We start from the raw sequence: 12,889 nt of genomic DNA on the forward strand, positions 1-12,889 counted from the left end.
TCGCGGCTTCGCCGCTGTCATTGGTCGGAGCTGCGAGACGCCACCAGCAAGATGGACGCGGCGGACTACAGGGATCAGCGGCGACTTCGCTGGCTCCTGTGTCAGGTAAGTGACACATAATGAGCTACTATGCGATGCATAGTAGTCCATTATGCTTTACCTTTGCAGGGAAAAAAAGAGGAAGTAAACCCATCAGGGTTTACTTCCTCTTTAAGTTAAAGGTTAAAGTGTTATTAAACCCAGGATCCTGCTTTCACTATATCTGGTATCCCACAGTACACAGAACACGGAAATGTAATAGTTTTAGTAAATATAAACTGCTAAATATCTTTTCTCATTAGCATTAGTCCTATCAAGCTGCAGGACCCCTGACTCTCTGTCTGGACAGTGTTTATTGGCCCTGTACTGATCACATGCACTTTCCAAAGAAATAAAGGAAATCTCTAGCAATACACACCAAACTGAGCATGTGCAGCTTGTTCCTTAGCCTCTGTTCTATCAGGAGATGGATTGGGGACAGTAAAAGAAGGGGATGATCAGATAAAAAAATAGGATCAAACAGCATTTTAACACAATACAAAGGATTAACCCCTTAGGTTCCACTGTGAGTATAACAAGCTTACTTTATTGCATATACAGACTGATTTTACTGTTGTGGGTTTAGTAACACTTTAAAGTGATTGTAATGCTGTGTACACATGGCCGGACTTTTCAACACCAAAGGTCCGATGGAACGAATCCGATCCAATTCGATTGTGTGTGGGCTTCATCGGACCTTTGCTGTCGAAAAATCAGACAGACTTTAGATTTAGAACATGTTTCAAGTCTTTCCGACGGACTCGAGTCTTGTTGAAAAATCCATTTGTGTGTATGCTAGTCCGACAGATGAAAACCGATGCTAGGGCAGTTACTGGCTACTGGCTATGAACTTCCTTATTCTAGTCCGGTCGTACGTCATCACGGTCAAATCTGTCGGACTTTGTTGTGATTGTGTGTGGCCGAGTCCGTTCGTTTGGAAAGTCAGTCGGAAATCCGCCAAAAGTCAGTCGGGAAGACTGTCGAACCTAGTCTGTAGGAAAGTCCGGTCGTGTGTACACGGCAAAAGGGTTCGTTTTTTGTTTTGTTTTTAAATAACAAACATATCATACTTACCTCCAAACCCACTTTTCTGGGCTCCCCCGGCAGCTCTTGTGGCTCCTCCCCATATCAGCTAAGAGAAGCGCTCTCCCAGGTGATTACCTTTGCGGGTAATGCATCCAGCATTCTGCATCCATAGCCTGTGAATGTATAACTTGGCCCTGTCCCCCACGCCATTGGATTTGATTGACAGGAGTGGGAGCCAATGGCTGCACTGCTATCAATTTATCCAATCAAGAGCCGAGAACCCCTGGCAGAGAGACAGTGTGTCCCCGTCGGGTCAAGTTCTAGGACTCAGGTAAGTAAAACGGGGGGGGGGGGGGGGGGTCGGTCACTGCCAGGTGTTTTTTCACCTTAATGCATAGAATGCATTAAGGTTAAAAAACACAAAGGTTTACAAACCCTTTAAGCAGCAACACTTTTTAATTACTACAAAATAATTGTTTTATTTAACCTCCCTGGCGGTATGATTAGTTCTGATTTTAGGTGCTGAAAGCGGTACAATTATTTTGCATGGAATTTTGGCGTTTTATAATGTAGGCCTGCAATTCTTAGGAATAACTCTCTTAAATCTGTTCAAAACAGAGTCTAGCAGACATCCCGGGTATGATAAAATGTATGATATAATAAATAATGATAAATAATAATAAAAATTATTCAATAATGTAATCAAATCCAATAACACTGAAAGTTGCTCATTTGCAGAATTGTCGCTGTCATTAGATTTAGTGTTTGATGATGGATCTCCCCACAAATCGCTATTGCTCAATTCTGCAAGAGGTTCTAATTTATTATCACTGTTTTCTAGTTGGTCTAAAATCACTTTTGACAGTTTTTGGTTGCTATGGACAATCCCCAAATTCCAGGCAGACAAAAACAGTATTTATCATATAAAAGTGCATGCAGGGCACTGGACAGACCACTAGGGACAAAGGGGATGTGTATTTTTTTATACAGTACTGTAATCTGTAAGATTACAGTTCTGTATGTGTATTGTGTGTTTTTACTTTCTTGAATTTGACGCCAATCTCTACTCCTGTGCGTCGTAACATCACAGAGAACAGAGCTCGGCGGCACTCGGGCACTGTGTGAATTGAGCGGAAGACATCTCACTCACACAGCGTGGAGGACATCGCTGGATCCAGGGGACAAGGTAAGTAACCTCTCCCTGTATCCAGCGATGCAATCCCGAGTCTGGCTCGGGGTTACCGCTCGTGGTACTGAAATCCCAGCCCGATCCAGACTCGGGATCACCGCTAGGGAGGTTAAGAATGTCCTTCTGCTGGCCAATTTTTCACCATTTTATGATGTGTGGCCTCTTAAATCTTAATAAAGGTGTGATAGATATTGGCAAGTAGCAGGACATTTTTTGTGTCAAAAAGAATGTGTCAATTCTAAAACTACCAGTAAAAAGCATTTTTTTTTTTTTACCTGAAATGGGTTAGATTAGAAAGTTGATGCTTCATATAAACTAATCTATTTGTAAAAGAAAAAAAATAGATAAGATGTAATAAAATAGGCAGATCTTCCAAGCGCAATGTGGACTCAAAATGATTTGATTCATTTTGCATGAATATTACATACATCACAGCCACAGATATATCTGTAATGCTATTCAAATGATGTGACGTCATTTTATATTTTGAAATCTCTCCTACAATATATAGGCAGAGCTGATCATTTCCAAATCATCTCCACAGTGACAATGATGACTCTACTGAGCCTGTTTATATCACTAATATGTTTATCAGGTTAGACCTCCAATGAGAATTGACCCCATTGTTCATTTTCTAAAGAATTTACTTTAGTGCTAATGTAACCGTGTTCATCCTACTTTTTCATGTATTTGTAGGTGTCCAGTCTGAAGAACTTATCCAATCAGAGGCAGCGGTGATAAAGCCGGGGAACTCTCACACACTGACCTGTAAACCTTCTGGACCCGCTTTCAGCAACCACTGGATGAGCTGGGTCAGACTGATTCCTAATGGACAACTGCAATGGTTGTGTGAGATTAATCCTGCTGGAAGTACTGTAAACTATAATAACGCATTTAAAGGAAGATTCGCAGCCTCCAGACACAATAATAACATATTAAATCTGAAAATGGACAGTCTAAAAACGGAAGATTCTGCAGTATATTACTGTGTGAGACACACACTGACAGGATATATATGTTCAGTTTAACAAAAACGACGGTAACCACATAACCACGTTATGGCATTAGAGGGCAGCACAACATTAGCATAGTGAAATGCCTGTAACTTTACATGACGGATGGATATGCAGATTGCTGAGGCTCCGGCAACCTATAACAGCAACAATTGACCACTTTGTTTTATTCTTTCAAACAATTGAAATTAAAAGAATTCCATAAACAGGGAATGCATAACTACATACAATACATAACCAATTAACAAAAAAACTCAGTCTAATCTTTCCCGGTCTAAAGATCTTTGAAGGCCTATTTTCTTTTTATCAACCAGTTGTATCTGCCACCAATGAAAGGCCCCCAGCCGCACCTTAAACCGACTTGTGGACAAGTACCACTTGCTTACTACCAGATACAACCAACCTAAAAACCCCCGATGTTACCATTGTATTATTATGAGGGGAAAGGACACCTATACCTCCAGAAGGGCCCAACCCCCCCAATTCTCCATTTTTTTTCCAGCACCACCTTTAAAGACCCAATAGACCACCTGCCCCAGCACACGAGCGTGACATCTTATGGTTGTGTAGCCCTCCAAACCCAAAAAGCCTGTTGAATCCAATCCTGCAAACCCAGCTTCCACAAGTCAATGCCCACGGCATTCAAATGAACACCATCCCTCCTCAGGAAATGCCAGGTCTCCTCCTTCAGATCACGATGACGAATTGCCAAGCCCCCATTGCACGCCAAAAAATGTTGCCACCTCCTTGTTGACCTTTATTCTAGCTCTGTTGATCCTTTCAACAGAATGAGCTAAACTCCAAACGGACCAAAGTCTCAAAAAATCTAATTTAATATCCCTGGCTAGTTCATGCGAGTATCGCAAGCCAAGGTCATTACCCCAAACATGCAACACCACCACTTCAGCCCATCCCAGCTGCCTACCCTCTGGCAGAACCTCTGCCCTCCTGCCCCCCCAATAGACATAGGAGTGACCCAGGATCCACACCAGGCACGCCTCTGCATCTGAAAGAAAAGAACAAGGGAAGAGAAAACATAACACCCCAAAAGGACCAAAAAAAAAAAACAGAAACAAACCACAAGCATAGTAGAAATCAATCATACATGGAGGAAGAACAGCAGGAAACCCAAGGAAAGAAAATAAAAGTAACCCCCCCATAACCTGTACTACACCAACTTACAATAAATAGGGGCGCACATAGGACCTGAACCGAACCAATTCCCACCTACCAATATGCTGAACCACCTGGTCATCCAGGCCCCATCTGACTGATTCGCCCCAATCCAGAAAGAATGAAAAGAATAATTGTCCCCACTGATCCTGCGGAAGATAGACATTTCTGGAGCATGGCCCTAAACTGGAATTGAGACAGAGTTGCCCCATCTGCATGCACACAGAAAACACCTGGAAGAACGGCCCGAAGGTCGCAAAAAAATCCCACTACCTGAACTGGGCACACTGGGGAAGAGGGGACTGCACACAACTCAATTCTCGAGCCCCTCCCCAACTGATCCGTTTCAGATTTTCGAAAGAAAACACCTATGGTATTGTCCCGTAACCACACATCCTGCACCCCTAAACCCCCTTTACCCAGTTTATTCTGACAAGTTCACCCACTCGAAAGCCCCCAAAAAAGGCCAGCACAAAGACCGCCCAGAATATAGCCACCTCATATTCAGATGCACAAACCCCAGCCAATTGACCCACCACCTCACTGAGGAATGAAAAGGAAACTGGGTGTCTAGAGTCAGCTATAGAGCGACCTTTCCAGTAACCTTGCATAGCCTGCTGAACCATAAAGACCTTAGTCACATCCCGCTTACCAGCCAACTTAAACATGAATGCCAGCGCAGCCAACTTCTGAGACATAGAAGAGACCGAAACACCACGTTCGAAATTCCTGCCAATAAAATAGAGCAAAACGTGCAGCCCATCCTCATCCCGATAGCAGCCCCTGAATTCCCCCATCAGGTCCTGCCATACCCTGCTGTATGAAGACCAAGTAGCTGCAGCTACTGACTCACAAATTAAGAATCGAGAAGTGGCAATGCAATACTCCACAGTCGGCCGAGACATGGAATCCCTCGTTGCTCCGGTGCCAAACGGCGGAATCTGTCCCACTGGAAACGAGACAAAGCATCGGCCAATTAGTTATCAATTCCTGGGACATGCACAGAAGACACGAAACAATTAAGACGTAAACAAGTAAGAACCAGGTGGTGAAGCAAGCGGACAACAGCAGGGGAAAAATCCATAATAATATTAATGGCCTGTACCACCCCAAAATTGTCACAATGAAACCTAACACGTTTGTTCCTGAATTCCGTACCTCACAATGCTATGGACAACACAATGGGAAACAATTCAAGGGCCACCAAATTACGCACCAAACCAACCTCTTTCCATTCCAATGGCCAACACCCAGCACTCCACTGACCCCTGAAGTAGGCCCCATAAGTAGGCCCCATAACCTGCCGCTCCTGCTGCATCAGCAAACAACTTCATGTCAAAATTCGAAAGGGTGGGCTCTAACCACAGAGAACGACCATTATAGGATGCCAAAAAGGACTCCCAAATCTGCAAGTCTTCCCGATGCTCCCGCACCAATCGTATATAATGATGTGGCGCCCTGACACCAGCTGTGGCTGACACCAGTTGTCTACAAAATACACATCCCATTGGCATCATGTATTTTTAGGTGTCCAGTCTGAAGAACAAGCAAAATTCAACTTGCCCAAAAGAGATTGTAACTCCTTAAGCTGAATTTTCATGCTCTGCATAACTGCTCAAACTGTCCCCTTCAGATCAGCAAGCTTATCCAAAGGCAAACAGCATTTCATTTCCACGGAATCGATAATAGAGATAAGCCGAACACCCCGATTCAGTTCGCACCAGAACTTTCAAACGGACCTAAAATTCGTGGGAACTTTAGAACCCCATTGAAGTCTATGGGACTCGAACGTTCAAAATAAAAAGTGCTAATTTTAATGGCTAATATGCAAGATATTGTCCTAAAAAGGGTTTGGGGACCTGGCTCCTACCCAGGGGACATGGGTTAATGCCTAAAATGTTTTTAAAAACTGCCATTTTTTTGGGAGCACTGATTTTAATTATGATTAAAGTGAAAAAAAAAAGTTAAATATTCCTTTAAATATCGTGCTGGGGGGTGTCTATAATGTGCCTGTGAAGTGCCACATGTTTCCCGTGTTTAGAACAGTCCCTGCACAAAATGACATTTAATGGAAAAAAAGTTTTTACCGTTACCTTCTTGTGGCCTGCTCCTCCACGGCTGGGGGTTCCCAGGGTTGATACCCAACGACTTGAACACTGACACAGATGAAGTCCTCTTTAAAAGGTTTTATATTGCATCGAGAACCTTCAAATAACACAGTCTCTTAGACCCCTTTCACACCGCCAGAGTCTATAGCGGCGTTTTACCGTCGCATTTCGGCCGCTAGCAGGGTGCTTTTACCCCCGCTATCGGCCGAGAAAGGGTTAAAACCGCCCGCATTACATTGCAATGGTGGCGTTTTACCGGCAATAATACAGCGCTGCCCCATTGATTTCAATGGGGAGAACCGGTGGAGGGGCGGTAAATACACCGCTCCTTCACCGATCCAAAGAAGCTGCTGGCAGGACTTTTCCTGACGTCTTGCCAGCGCAACGCTCCGGTGTGAAAGCCCTTGGGGCTTTCACACTGGAGACAAAGGAGCAGCAGTTTGAGGGCGGATTTCAGGCGCTATTTCTAATGCTATATCGCCTGCAAAACGCCCTCGGTGTGAAAGGGGTCTTAGGGAACAGAGGGCATGGGTGAAGAACTCAGGCACCTTGAACTGCAGGTCTAGCGAAGTCTCTATTTCCACCCAGAGAGTAGCCACTCGCAGCTGGGTACTTCAAGGCTGAACAGATCTCTAGCCAGAGATCATGGCAGTCAGCACGTTGACTCAAAATTGATCAATCAACTAAGAGTGAATCGGAACCTTTTTCCGCAGTACCTGGAACGTCTCCCGTCACCTCAATGGTACTGGAAAAGTGTGAATTCTCCAATGTCCTTCCCAACTCAGTAACCAGGCACTTTTCAGAATGCCACTTGCCGGCCCTCCTCCGAAGAGTCCTCCCCCAGTCACTTCCACGATCTGTGGTGTCCATCCAAGTCGAGAGCACACCCGGACACTTTGAATCCTCCCTCAGTTACTGTGCAGGTTCCGAGACGTCTCTCCCCGAACCATGTGACTCACACCCTTAAGTACCCCTTCCCAGACTCCTCAGCGGGCCCTCCCACTGATTGGCTCCAAGAAGGCTGATACCCAAACATCCAACCAGACCTGGTTCTGGCCTGTCATGTGCACCTCACCGTCCACATGACCAGGCAGAACTTCCAAACACAGCCTGGTCAGACTGGTGTTAAGGCCTACCTACATAATCAACCCTCAGAACCTTTATTGTTCTGAGACAAAATCTAAATTTATGCGTATGACATTTTGTCCAAAATGTCATCTTCTACAATAGTTAGTGATTTAGCATATATATCACTAGTGGTGGTAGGGTGCACTGGTTTGCTATTATAGAAAATAACTTCTTTTTAATTTTTTTTTTTTTATTGAAGTACAGACAAAGACGTAGGTACAATTATCAATGGCACATTTTCATGGATAGCATTTAAAGTCCAAATTCGAATAGGATAATGTTGTCTGCATTATACTTCTTAGTGCAGTATAAAGGTGAATATTGACCAGAAATATCAAATATCACCATCGCCTGGCTGCCAAACTGCTATTGGCTAGGCTGGTTAAGCTCATTCAGTAGCACTATTCCTAAATGTTGACTAGAGAGTTTTAAATGTAATATGGTTTTATTACTGAAAAGTCTTTGTTGGTCTTTGAACTGAAAAATTAAATCAAAAATCAATTATGAATTATTATTTGTACCTGACTGTATGTTGTGACACATATAGATATTCTGTATACTATGCAAATGACATGACATCACTTCCTATCATGGAATCTCTCATACACTATAAAGATAGAGAAGACATTTACAGGGTATTTGTGAAGTGTATAGATACAGATTATACAGAGGAATAATGAGGACCCTAATAAGCCTTTTTCTATCATTATCATGGCTGTCAGGTGAGACTTCATAGGACAGGATCCCTCAGATGAAATAATCCTCCTAATAGATCTGAGTGGATGTATTAGTTCTAATGCTATTTCCTATTGTCACTGTATATTTTCCAGGTGTCCTGTCTTCTAACCAACTTGTCCAGTCTGATCCAGCCGTGATAAAGCCGGGGAACTCCCATACACTCACCTGTCAGGGTTCAGGAGGATTCACCTTTGGTAGTGCATGGATGCACTGGGTCAGACAGTTCTCTGATGGAAAGTTACAATGGTTGTCTTATATTACCAGCGATGGGAGCTCAGGCTATAATGATGTTGTTAAAGGGAGATTCACAACCACCAGAGATGACAACAATAACAAACTGACTCTGAAAATGGACACCATGAAAATAGAAGACACTGCCGTGTATTACTGTGCAAGAGACTCACACCGATAGAAAATATATCTTTACTATAACAATAAGTAGAATATCACTTCTCCATGTTATCAGTAGGTGGCAGCACATACATTTAAAATCTGGACATATTAGCTACAAGTATAAATCAAATTGAAATCCCTTTGGCCTTTATACGTACAGTGCACTCTGAAGAGCAATCTGCGTTGATTCATTTTGCATAGGGCATTTGACAGGTGATGAGGAGGCATTATGTTGTCCTCTCACCGCCTGTTTTAAGCCCTAAAAACCCACACAACCGCACCACAACCATGGAAGTATATATGAGGCCTTGTCTGTGTTAGAGTTTATTCACACAGGTTTTTACAGGCATTTTGTATGCATTTATGTGCAGCTCTGTCGATAGTAATAATAAATGATCAGTGGTAAAACAAATCACAAAAGCAAAATTAAATAACTAAAAAAATCCTCTGAAGAGTAAACCTAATTAAGTGACAATCTTCTGAAGGGTAAACTCAATATGTAGTGATGGAAAATTCTTTAGTGATAGCCATCAAAATGTTGAAATCTAATCACACTGCACCAGGCATCAAACACATGTGACCGTATAGAGCAGCCAGCACAGAATATAAAATACACCATACAGCGCACTAATAACAGCTATGTGCAATGTTATCTGTCATAATAGTGAATAATCAGTGATAACACATTACAAATCATAAAGACAGAATTTGGTAACAAAAAGTCCTCTGAAAAGTAAACCTCAAACAGTGACAGTCCTCTGAAGAGTGAACCTAGTATGTGATTTCACACACACCATATGTCCACCACCATAACAGACCACTCTGAGGCTTCCCAGGGTGTATGTGACCTCCTGAACCAGTGAATGAGAGGACAGAGGTGTGAATGGCTCAGATGGGTTTTAAAGCACTTTGTGGACTGGACTGTGAGAGGCTATGAAACCATTGGATCATCCAGAATGTCAGCACCTTGTAACTCTCACTTCTACACAAACACAGGGGTTGATTTACTAAAGGCAAATCCACTACAAGTGCACTTGGAAGTGCAGTAGCTGTAGATCTGAGGGGAAGATCTGAAATGAGGGGAAGCTCTGCTGGTTTCTATCATCCATGTCCCCCTCAGATCTACGGCAACTTCACTTCTAAGTACACTTCCAAGTGCACGTGTAGTGCAAAGTGGATTTTCCTTTAGTAAATAAACCCCACAGTGTTATTTGCATGGGACAGCAGGCCGGAATTTTCTTTCTTCAATAACTTTGAAATAAGACAAGAAGACAAGTGTTTGGATAATAATGGCCGCGCTTGTTTATTATTGGTTTCAAAATGTTGTACATAACTCATCAAAACTCATCCAATAAACTTAAAGCTAGCCCAGTCACTACGACTCAGGCAGCAACACAAAATCCCCAAAAGGGGCATGTAGTACATATCACAACAAAACTCATCCAATAAACTTAAAGCTAACCCAGTCACTACGGCTCAGGTAGCACATATTTGAACACTATACTTAAAATTCTTAATAACTTGTCCCCCTTTGCTGTTATAATTCAGTATTATTATTATTATATCTTTTTTATTTTATTATAATTTTTTTTTTTTTTTTTTGCAAAGGTGACTTACCACATAACAACAACCGTGACAGAATAAATTAACATAACCATACAGAATTAAAATACAATTCAATACAAATTTATTTTATAGGGAGGGAGGGAGGGGAGAGAACACCACAGCTTTTCTTCTGAGGCGAATGAGCCCCCTCAGCGGAACCTCCCTTTTTATAACCCCCAGAAAACTGGTTTAAACCAGTTCTTCCCGGGCTTTTCACATGCCATGAAGAGAGGTCACCTGTACCCCTTCTCAAAACATGTGACTAACAGCTGTTTCCCCGCTGGCCACAGGCTCTGCGGGGGAACTTGAAACAGCTGATCCAGCCGCTCTCCCATGAGGAAAAGGGGGGGCAAGAAACTGCCCTCTCCCTTTTCCTGTCATGGGACAGCAGGCCGGAATTTTCTTTCTTCAATAACTTTGAAATAAGACAAGAAGACAAGTGTTTGGATAATAATGGCCGCGGTTGTTTATTATTGGTTTCAAAATGTTGTACATAACTCATCAAAACTCATCCAATAAACTTAAAGCTAGCCCAGTCACTACGACTCAGGCAGCAACACAAAATCCCCAAAAGGGCAGGAGGACCTAAGGCCAACTGCCCACAGAACCCCAACCCGCAGCCATCTCAACACAGTAACTTAAATTTACATTGAAAATATCCAAGCCAATATCAGACAGATGGATGCCATCCTGTCTGAAAAGGCCAGGGATACCCCCCTCCAGCTCAGTGTGCCTAAAGGATAGCATTCAAAATTTTGATAGCAACTTGGATACTGCCCTATTCACTCTCTTCCTGATTTTTTCAAAAGGACGTACAGAAGGATGAGAAAGCCAACTTATCCTCTGCACAATTTCTGAAAAAAACACTATTGAATTGGGAAATGACAACTGTATCCTCTGTAAATCATCCCTAATCTGAAAAATAAGGTCTAAAGTTTTAAAGTAACCAATATCATTACCACCTAGATGAATAATTAAGATATCCGGAGAGGGAAAATGAAGAAGAAGCTGAGAAATAAAAGAATTTAGGTCAGACCATAACATTCCCCTCTTTCCACACCAAAAATCTTAAATTTAGAAACATCCAATCCTAAATTACAAGTATAAACTCGCTGCTGAGCTCTCAAATTCGCCCAATAAATGAAGGAGTGTCCAATCATCCACACAATGCGAGTGTTACCTGAAATAAATCATAGCATTGCGTTAGGACGAATATAAAGCAAGTACCTATCTGACTTCCATCTACCAATTCGCTTAATAGATCTAACATCAAAACCCAGTCTAGCGGCCTCTGTTGCTGCTCCAATCCGAAAAGAATGCGACGTCAAATGTTCTTGATCTAAATTTAAGGCCTGTAAACAGCTCCTAAAAACGCATAAGAACTGATATTTAGTAAGGGGTAACCCTGATTCATGAATAAAAAACTTGGAAAACCCCAAAGGCCTAATTGAATAATATTGACGTATTAGAGCCACCGGGCAAATGCTAGTACTCATACACATATCTAAAGTTAACCAATTACCTTTACCTACCTGATCCGTTTTGGATCTGCTAATTAAAATTTTTAATGAACTTTCAAAAATAACAACTTCAGACATGTATATGTGAACCAGCTCAGATACCCTAAGCGCCGCAAAAAACATGACCGAAAAAGAACTGATTCAAACTGAGAAAAACAAATTTTATCCATCACGGAGCAAAGCTGACCCAGCACTAGAGGAGTGATGGGCTTCCTTGAATCAGGCCTAAAATTATTCCTTTTGTAACCTTTTAAAGCTTGTTTTATAGAGAAATACTGCATGCAAGACGGCATGTTATTTAGTTTCAAGAAAAAAGAAATTCCTGACAAAGTTTTATGTATGTATGACCAAGAATAAGTTTGTTCAAACAAAGAACCAAGAAACTTTAATAACAGTATTTCAGACACCGAACCCAACGGTTCACCTAACTTGTTTAAAAATTCTTGATACATAAACCAAGCAGACTGATATCCTGCCCAAGTAGAAGGTGCCAAAGAATTGATAATAGAGACAGAAATGGGCCTTAGATCAGGTCCCATAAGTTGATTGGACAGGAGTGTCCCACTTGATCCGCCTCCGGAAATAGCTTGAAAAAACGCTCCATCTGTGAACGAGACAACGCATCCGCCAAATCATTGTCCTTACCTGGTACATGTACAGCCTTCAACCATATATTCAAACTTAAGCATTTAAATATCAGGTATCTCAAAAGGACAATGACTGGCGGAGACTTAGATGTTAAACAATTAATAGCATACATCACTCCTTTATTATCTGTTCGTATCAAAATTCTTTTATTTTGGAAGAAAGCACCCCAAATTTCAAGCGCAACAATGATAGGAAATAGTTCCAAAACGACTATATTTTTAGTGTAACCCTTCATTACCCAAGAGACATGCCAGCGTTCAGCGCACCAAT

Source organism: Lithobates pipiens, unplaced genomic scaffold (assembly GCF_037356315.1).
Source record: "Lithobates pipiens isolate NorthernLeopardFrog02 unplaced genomic scaffold, aLitPip1_a1.2 Scaffold_11, whole genome shotgun sequence".
Classification (NCBI taxonomy): domain Eukaryota; kingdom Metazoa; phylum Chordata; class Amphibia; order Anura; family Ranidae; genus Lithobates; species Lithobates pipiens.